The sequence below is a fragment of the Bactrocera latifrons genome, unplaced genomic scaffold (genome assembly GCF_001853355.1).
Source record: "Bactrocera latifrons isolate USDA-ARS-PBARC rearing strain unplaced genomic scaffold, ASM185335v1 scaffold_120, whole genome shotgun sequence".
In the NCBI taxonomy this organism is placed as follows: domain Eukaryota; kingdom Metazoa; phylum Arthropoda; class Insecta; order Diptera; family Tephritidae; genus Bactrocera; species Bactrocera latifrons.
In genome coordinates, this window is record NW_017534631.1 from 474,335 (window position 1) to 484,994 (window position 10,660).

General features: G+C 33.8%; 1 protein-coding gene across 2 annotated transcripts in view; it reads left to right on the forward strand.

Annotated features, from left to right (window-relative positions):
* Nucleotides 1–4,062: 4,062 nt before the first annotated feature.
* Nucleotides 4,063–10,660, forward strand: part of LOC108978335 — a 43,353-nt gene continuing 36,755 nt past the window's right edge. For both annotated transcript variants that reach the window (XR_001994099.1, XM_018948559.1), the window contains exon 1: nt 4,063–4,196. The gene's annotated coding sequence lies outside the window, so the exon portion shown is untranslated. The remainder of the gene's footprint in view (nt 4,197–10,660) is intronic.

Here is a 10,660-nt window from a genome sequence, read left to right on the forward strand (position 1 = left end):
TATTCAAGGGGTGTTCTAGTCTAAAAACTGTAAAAAATCGTCATTTTATACTTTCATATTCCGCTAGTTTAGATATTCAATAATATAGCTCTAATAGGAATTTTCAAAATTCATATTATTTCCGAAGTTTTAGCCATTTTACTGTCGTGGCAACTGAAGCGGTTTTACGAACAATTGCAACAACTGCCATTCTTTTTCGATTCTAATTTGAAAATTTACTTTTAACATGGCACGAATATTCTTTATCATAAATATCTCTCTATAACAAAAAGTAAGAAAAAATTAAAAATTTTTAATGCAATATATTTTTAAAAAATTCGACAAAGTTATATAAATTTATGAAAAAATCTACCTTTATGTCTTAAACTATAGTATGATCAATATAATTATATTTTCACATAATTTTCTTATATAGCGACTTTTGCTATTTTATGGTCGCAATAATCTACTTATAGTACTCGCTATTCGTCGAAAAGTGTCGATTCTTGTGCGAAGAAAACCCACAATTTATTCCTGAATAATCATTACATTTAACGAAATTGACAGTATAGTGTGGTATTTGGTCTGGTGAAATCATAAGTTTCTATTTAAAACGAAATGGAATGGAAATGGGATGCCATTACTGTTAATGGAGAGGGGTGCAGATAGATAATAACCAACTTTTTATTGCCGCAATTGGAGAAAGTTTATCTTGACGTACCACACACCACTTGCAATAACCGAATATTATTATTATTAGAAAAGTTTGGAGTTTCGATTATTTTAAGGACTTGTCACATCTAATGGCCTTGAAGAAGTTGTGATGTAACAAAAATTTGACTTCCTCTTTTCCAATGAGCCAATCTCTCTCTCTTCAAGCTTTAGTCTAATTCCAAATAAGATATATCCATATATTGACAAATATATAAGGTGTAAAATCCACTGGATGTTTGAAAACCCTTCATTCATTATATGGGAGATAGAAGATTTTCACCCAATTTTATATATTTTAGAGAGAAAAATACACTGTTGGAAAAATATTCTTTCCAGATAAGATAATTCACACATTGACCGTTACATGCGGTAAAAAGTCAAATTGGAGTTAGAAAATCTTTATATTAGATACATGAAGGCTAGGGGCATTACTGACAACATTCAACCCAATTTAGACAAATAGGCAAACTATATTAAGGAAAATATTGTAAAATAATAATATTCGAACTTTATTGATATATTTCACGGTTTGAGCGATATTTTCGGTAAAAAGTTAACCACATACACTGAGGTTCACATATGCGGTAACTGTGGGTTTAAAGAGTTATATTCCGACATAGACAATTTTTAGTCATGAGGAGGCTAATCTTAAAGTCGCCATATGTGTAAAGTTTTAACCCATTTTTTAGTTAGAGTTGTGCAGTGGAAAGTGAAAGAATCAGATTTATAAATGTATTCTATGGGGAATAGACGTACTTGTGGTCCAATTTTGTTCAATTTAAATCCGTAATATACATAGGAATGTCAGAGAAATGTTATGAGAACAAATTGTTTTATTTAGTGCAGAGATGTGTAAAGAGCCTAAAATAGCGCGAAGCGGCTCCCATTTCGCAATATTTACAAGCGTTCCAAAAAATACCCTTCTTGCGACCTGGCACGATAACATTTTTTAACATTTCCCAATTAATTCGCATTTTTCTAATTAGTCAATTTCCATTTGAAACACTTATTTACTATCTGTTTATTTATTCACTGTCCATTCGAGATTTAGTTAGATCGCTACATATTTCTTTCAGAGATTTAAGGCAATAAATAGTTTAGAGCAGCAACAATTAAATGAATTTGTTTTGCATTCTCCTGCAAGTGTTTATTTACATGCCGTACATATATATATGTATGTAGAAAAATGCACTCGTTAAACGCACACGAACAATGACGAGACAATGCCGGCAAAAAGCAGCCAAATAAATTTTGTAATTTCGCGCTGAAGACTAAAGCTGGAAAAATAAAAACAAACATGTCCAAATCACCAAGCAAAATAAGAAGTCAAACAACCACCCACCAACCARCCAAGCAAACACAGACGAAAACAAACAAAAGTTTACAGCAAAATTATGCGCTCTTCTCTCACGAATACTGGTAGTTTTCCCAGTATTCTCATGCGAAAAACAGCTCAATGACAATAAAATAAACAACGCCAGCAACAACTATGGCAACGCACCTAGAATGAGAGACCCATCGTGAGCACCTCTCAGACAGTGGGACTATTTCGCATTTTATCATTATGTCAACTACTACTGATCAGAATTAGACATATTTGTTATCAAAAAGTCAGGTGAATTTGTTTATAAAACGTAAATTCTCTATTTATTATTCCCACTTCAAAATAATCCCAATCCGAGAAAACGCACTTTTTCTAAATCTTTTTACAGCCCTACAAGCAGTCGGATTAGCATTTTTGCGCATAAACTTCAAGATAATCTTCTATTAGGCTTTTATCTCCACAATCGCTCCCGACGTCCCTGCATTGACCACCTTTGTTGTAGAAGGGGTACATTAAATATGGCCTAAGACTCCGGTTCCATGTCGTAATACTGGAAACTTAATCGGGGCATACGATAACTGCATTCAACTTATAGTGCTCTCTGTTTATTGTTGAAGATCTCTATAATTAAATACAATACTCGACCTTCTTGTCATTCTGGGACTATTTTTTGTGGGAGGTGTCAATAATGAGGGCATAGAGTCTGTTAAAATTCGCTTCAAACGCAGGCATCCTAAAACATGACCACTCCTCATGGAACTAGTATCTGAACTTAATCTGGTATCACAAAGGACCAAGACTTATGCGTGGCTCATTGGCCTAGCAGATCAACCTAACATAACCTTTTGTTGAATTAAAATCCCATTCCTTTTTTGAATGAGAAGATAAGTAATACAAGCTCCAATTAGGTAACAGCTTATCCCAAAAAAGGCTTTCCCATACTGAGTATTTCCTCATTTTGGTCAAAGAATATTTTCATTGTCATCAACCAAAAAGGCGTTGCACTCGCGACATATGGGAGCCAAGTCACTATTGACAGCAGTAAAGACGTTTCTTGACAAACAAAGACCAAAGTTACTCAAGTCACTCATCATTCTTTTGCATATTCTTATATGATGCAGAATCATGGCCGATTACAACATCTGATGAGTTACATTACGAGGTTTCGAGAGAAACATTCTGCGGAAGATTTGTGGTCTCTTGCGCGTTGGCCACGGCGAATATCGCATTCGATGGAACGATGAGCTGTATGAGATATATAACGACATTGACATAATTCAGCTTATTAAGAAACAGGGTCTACGCTAAATTGGTCATGTCATCCAAATGTATGAAAACACTTCAGGTCTGAGAATATTCGACGTAGTACCCACCGAGGACGCAGCGGATGAGAAAGATTTTCACTCCGTTGCAAAGACCAGGTGGAGAAGGAATTCGCTACAATTGGAGTCTCTGATTAACGCCAAACAATAAAAAGGAAGAACGTGTAGCGCGCTGTTGTAAACTCGCCTATAAAGAAGAAGAATAACAAACGAACAAATACTTGTCATGATAAAAATTTTGGGTTCATTAGCAATTTTTATATTATTGGAAATTAGAGTGCCGCTAAATAAATGAGCGGACTGGAGCGTTATCTAAAATCTTTACGATTAATGTTCTTACTTACCTACATATGTATAATAGCAATCGAAAAGTACAATCAAGTCTGGACTAAGTTCTTTCTTACCAATTTTGTACACCAAAAGTTAACTACATTACACAAAAATGGCCCACTATGCGCACTACTTAACGCTTTAGCAGTGCTCACAGCCACCACAGCAACAATCAAAATCGCAGCAAAGCCAAAAATCACCTCAGTTTTCTCCACTGCTTCTGTGTCTGCTCCATACAAGCGGTTAGCTCGTCGTCACTGCAAATTGGCTCGTATGCGCGCTCGTTGATTACGTTCGTGGGAGCTGTTTGGCTCGTCGACGTCGTCGTTATCGTCGTTGGCAATGCACAACATTTTCGGCTAGTCTCTGCGTTGCTCTTGTAAAATGTATACAACATTTTTTGCCAGCCAGCTTCAAATGAAAGAAAATTATATTTTTTTATTGAATTTAATGTGAGACAAATTGCTGAGATAAGTTCAAATTGTGAAAGTCGCGATTGGAAAAGTAAAGCCACACAAGAAAAAAATGTAAATAAATAAATCGGTTAAATATTTTAACTAAGTGTAAGGCATTACTTAAATGAAGAAGAAGCGCAAAAGGAGTAGAGTAGAGAAATGTAAAAAAATATAAATTACTTGTTTGTGTTGGTGTTGTGATTACAGTGATGCACACATGCACATGTAAGTGCACATGATGTGAAGTGCAAGCGAAGGACGAAAGATGAAAGCAGCTGTGGGAATCGCACGCTAGGCAAAATGAGCAGCGTACGAAGCATCCGCTTATGAAAATGCAAAATTTGACATAAGCACACATACATATCTACACACAATTATGTAGACGCAGTGCATATTGCATATTGAATATTCGAAGCTACAAAGTACAACATATGAGCGAAGAAAAAGTAAAGGAGAGAAAAATGCAATGCAAATGACATAAAAAACGAATTGTATCTTTCGCTCTGCATCTGTAATTAGTGAAAGTGGTTTTTGGTGATTAAAAAGATTAGAACAAATATTAAGATTATCTTATTTTGAGTAAATCGACTTTTTGTTTATGAAAAGAAGCTGTGAAAAGTCATAAAAATTTGTGCAGTGTTAGGGCAAATTGTTTACTTAGATGCTTATATGCATATGCATATGTATATGTTTGTATATATACATATGTATGTATATATTTGTGTGTGTTACGTGATATCTCTGTGTTAATGTAGTTGCAACACTCTTATAATTTCACTTTCCCGTTGCATCACTAGATCTGCTGAAAAACACAAAGCAAGTTGCTTTAAGAAATGTGAAGAAAGCACTAAATGGAATTTATGCTTAAGGAAATATAAAAATATTTCTTTTTCTGACATTCTTTAATAATAAGATACTGAAATACAATTAATAATATTTTATAAAAACTGAATTAAATTTACCAAAACACTAAAAAGTAATATAAGTAAAGGAGTTATATGGGTTTCCTCGGGTAAAAATAGCTTTTTTTGAACAATTTTTTTCTCATACAAAAAATTAAATAATTTAATCGAAATTTTTATTGTTACATACAAACACTATTAACAAAGAAATTTTGAAATTTTTCAAAAATCGAAAAACTATCGTTCTTCTACTATAATCTTTCTGCGCTCTAAAGTACAAAAATTTTAATGTCTAAAGTTAAGATTAATGATTTTTAGCCATAACTAGTTGAGATGGCTTCCAGATTATTAAGCAAAAAAAAAACACCAAAAAATCCTCCTTCGCGGTGCGATCAAAACACTTTCTTCGGAGGTTGTACACTTGCCACGAAAAACAATCCATACCAAATTTAGTAAAGATATCTCTGCAAATAGAAGATTTCCATACAAAAGCTGCATTTTGATCGATCAATTTGTATACGATCGCACCTTGTCTCGTTTTTTGGGATCATAAAAAATTTCTCGTAATTTTTTGAGATATGTTAACGAAATTTAATAAATATATGCACATTGATATTCTAATGATCAAAGAACCGATTATTCCGATTTTTTAAATTTCGCTGCATCGAAACCTGTTTTAGACCCATATTCTCCTGGGCAAAGATGCGTTTAACATTTGCCGCGTACGCGATTTTATAGAAAGATCGAACCGATGTAATGTATACACTTTACAGGATCTCCAATGCTAGCCTCTGCATATTACAAACTTTTAGGCAAACTTAATATACCCTGTTCTAACAAATCTTTGTAAAAGAGCTAACGGACAAACTTTAGATAACTATAAAATTTTTGTAAATTTTTTGAGAAAGTCAGAGAGAGAGACGAGAATTGTTTTATTACGGTTAAAGGAAATTTATTTCATAAATTCTGGGCAAAGAGCTATATAGGATTATAAATTGGATTAAGTATCAACAGCCATAACGATTTATTAATATATGTCATACAGCATTGATTGTTTCAAATTTTAGTTTCGATATCTCCCCGCAAAACTACAGGGTTTATCCGGAAAGTAAAAGGACTGAGTCAATTTATTAAACCAATCGTTACAATTCTTTAAAAACTTTCAAAATAGACTCCTTCTGCTTCAATGTGGCGCTGCCAGGATCGAAATCAAATTAGCTAGCATTCAAATGGGGTTATCTGACAGAGATTGTTTACCATTACTTACGTAGTATCGTAAGCCTTTCATATCATCATGGTGACTGAGTTTTAATTCAAGTTCACTGTAGCATAAGATTGCAAAATTACTTTTGCTTACTGAGTTAGCTTCATATGCTTATTATATTGTATGTACATACATAAAATCTATTAGAACTCTTGACTACATCCAATTACGAACATCAGTAGAACAACATTTGACACTTTTATCCATCAAAACATTACTTTCGACTTATTATCGAATAACAACTTGTATATCAAGTCGCTTCAAAGTACCTCAACTTTCAATCAAACTTCTAATTTCTAATAACTTTGCCTTCAGATCACAATATTTCCGTTAAATTTACGTAATACATTTTGACAAAAAAAAAAGTACTGGGATACGGTAAATAAAAGAAAAAATATTTAATTATTCATCAATATTTATTTTGTCTTCTAATCCCCACCAAATATAATACTCTTATGCCAACGATTTTAGAGACACTTCAGTTCGATCCAGTTTTAGAGACACTTTTCATAACCACTTTCTGGCATGGCCTTCAGCTTCTTTAGCGAATTTCGTTTTATCTCTTCGAATGACTGAAAACGCGTTCCACGGAGCAGCAATTTCGGTTTGGGGAACAAGAAAATATCACACGGAGCCAAATGTGGTGAATACCGTGGTTGATCGATGGTATTCACTGCGTTTTTGGCTTTAAATTCGGTCACAATCGTGGCTCAATATCATCGTGCAAAATTTATAAATTGTTCTGCTACAATATTCTTACAAAAACGCCTCAATATGACCAAATAGAAAACCTTATTATCCATCTGCCCCTCCGGAAAAAATCATGAAACTCAAACCACGAATATCGAAAAAACAGTGAGCCTCACATTGATTTTTGAGCGGTTTTGATGTGGTTTTTTTCTTATTTCAGCCCTTTTTTTTCCTCCATTCCGATGATTGTTGCCTTGTTTGCATATCAAACAATTTTCGAACGGACTCTCGAGAGATGTTGAGCTCTCTTGTCCTCTCTCTAGTACTTGCCTGACGTTATTCTAGCATTCTACTTTTTTAATATTTTGATCAGTTAAACAGGCCGAAGGTTGTCCAGAACGGCTCATGTCTTCAAAGATCTCTCGACCGTTTTTGAAGACTTTATACCACGCGTAGGCTTGTTCTTTTTTATGAAACTGAGTAATTGTAAGCCTTTTCCAATATTCGCAAAGATTCCTCACACGAAGTTTTTATAAATACAAAGTTTGTGAAAAGTTCTTTCGATATTTTTATCCATTGTAAAAATCGCAACTCACTACTGAGATGTACCGACTTAAGCAGCTGCTGTAAACATGCTGGTTTACAGATCGTGCTCATATTTGGCATGATAATGAGAGATAGTGCCACCAACTTAGCAAAATATATATTTTTGAAATATCATTTATCCTACAAATTTAAATTACAATTTCTTTTTTTTATTATATTAATAAAAAAAAACAAGATGACAAATATTTTATATTGGAATAAAAATATTATATATAAACAAACTTTTATATCTTGAATACCTTATTGTAAATTATCAATAAGAACTTAATTATATTTTCGCATATTGCTACCAACTTATATATACACATGCACATATACTAAGTTTCCCATTCACCATTGTCATAGTACCTTTAACTTGACCGTTGCAACTGCACTTAGCCAACGCATAAATATCCCACGCAACAGTCGCTCTCTCTAATGCCAACAAATATGTGTATAGTAACTGTACTGCTATTTCTCGTATAGCAACAATGACGGTTAAACCAGGCAGCAGTCACCTTTCCGCTCGCTATGTCAATATTGACTAAACAAATACTTCATTGCCGTTAGTTTCACCAAAATATTACTGTTTTAAGCTCATATTTGTAGTGCGACTCTGTTTGTATCCTGCATTGAAAATATAAACAGTTATAAAAATAAAATACATCGCCATTTTCGCTAATTCCAGCTGTACAGAAGTGATTACCGACATAAGTGAATGTTGATATTGCGTAGTTAAAGGAAATGAAATATATTGTTCGCATTACATTTTTCCCTATTATTCTTCCTTCAATTCCTGGTAATGTTCATGCTGCTGACGCATATTAAATATTTTTTAAGGAAGAGAAGTAATGGAATAGTGGAACGGTGTTGCGTCTAGATTTTAGAGAAAATAAAAAAAATGTGATTTGTATAATGCATTTGAAAGGTCCAGTTTGAAAAGCAGTGGCCAAAGTGAAATTTTCTATTTGTGTCTGTTAGACGCCTTTATTTTTCGTAGTTTGATAATATCTTATATACTGATTGGTAATACCCAATTTAGTTTCCAAATTTCAAAAAAAATCTCATTTTTTGGTACAACCAACCAGCTTCGGTTGTTTTCATGCTAATCTGGTGGACGTAACGGAAAAAGTTATACTTTTAAAAGAAAACAGCAAAAAGCGTTCACTTTGGTTACACCCATGGATCAATGTCGTGGTATACCTCGTACAGCTCATCGTTCCAGCGCTGTTGCCAATGCGCAAAAGACCATAAACTTCCGCAGAGCCTTTATCTCGGAAACTAGTAACGTCGACTCAGCAGATGTTGAATTGTTGAGCTTAGTCGTTTTTCGTCGAGAGAGAACTTTATTTATCAGTTGCTGCTCAGTCCGAAATAACACCTGTTCTCAAGAGATATCCTGCGTTGGATTTCGAGGCTGATATTGTTGTTGGTGTTGATGATGGTTTCAAGATAGACGAAATTATCTACGATTTTGAAGCTATGATTGACAACAATAACGGGGCGTGCGACGACTGTTTGCATGATGTTAGGAGGTTTTCTACCACACTCTTTTTCTTCGCTTCCTCATCAAGTCTAAAGAAAGTAAAACTAACGGAACAGTTGTTGAGGCTAATGATATCAATACATTCTTATAGGAGATTGTCTTCTCTATTCAAATTTGTAGCTCGAATTATTTTTTCCAGAAGTGGCTTGAAGAATCTCACATGATAAGGAATCGGCTTGTCTGAAACCTTTTTTGGTATCGGACGGCTCGGAGAGGTCCTTCCCGATGACAGAGCTTTTGGTATTTACTTGGTTAACGTTAGTTTACACAGAGGTATTAATTTTGCGGGGTTACAAAATTCAGACATAGTGGCATAAATGCAGTTCTTCGTGCTGTCCTATAACCCCTTGCAAATCAAGGCCATCGATTCCTGCTTAGTTGAACTTTGGGTTTCATAAGTATGAAAAATAGGATTCACTGGCCCTTACGCTAATTTGCGAATACCATGAAGGAAGGAATCTATTGAAGGGATTATGAACACCTTTTGTTCTAATCATTCTTGGCTAAGGGAATATTATCCACTCGACTCGACAACGATTTTTTAGGGCATATTAGATATAGTAAAAATAAATAAATAAATTATATATAAATTTAGTGTATGTATGTATCTCACGATGTATAAGTGAGATTTAGTTAGATTTTATACTAAAGACTAAGTTTCTATGAAAGTAATTTTATAAAATTTGTATGCACATTTTTCCTAAATCGGACAGATATGCTTAGCTGTCAGGATTGCAAATCAATACTGATTTTCAGTAGCGTCACAGAATTTGTTTGGATTTCGTAATTTTCCAATTTCTTATGGTGTTCTATATCACGGATCCACATTTGCAGCCCTCGACGATTTCACCTGTAATTCAATTGGCAGCATCACTGTGCTTGTTATCAGAGGGATCTTACCAAACGGGGATTAGGACGTGATTTTTGAATCAATTTGGCAGTTTGTTGTGAGCTATTTTTCTCTTAATTTCGCTTTTCCACTCAGTTATAATCTAAAAAAAAAATAAGTTTATTTTCACACGTCACATCTTTATGTAAAAGACCTGCAACGTTAAGGGATTTCGTTAATTCCTGTCATAATTAATCTATAAGCCTTTAATCGCGTTTTGCGCATCCGCTTATGATGTCTGAATTTTTTTCAACAAATTCAATTATTCTGGTATTTTGTGTTTTGTTCTTATGTTTTCCCCTACAAAAATGAAGTTAATTAATTTGTAAGAATAAAATAAATAAACTTCTCAACTTACATTTTTTAATGGTCTAACTGCACAGTGAAATAAAAACGCAATATTCAAATTTGTTAACGATTATCTTCTTGCTTTCTGATATCAAAATTAATAGGTTTCGTTGACACCCAAAACTGATACAAGTTCTATCGGGTGATTTTTTAAGAGCTTGATAACTTTTTTAAAAAAAAAAACGCATAAAATTTGCAAAATCTCATCGGTTCTTTATTTGAAACGTTAGATTGGTTCATGACATTTACTTTTTGAAGATAATTTCATTTAAATGTTGACCGCGGCTGCGTCTTAGGTGGTCCATTCGGAAA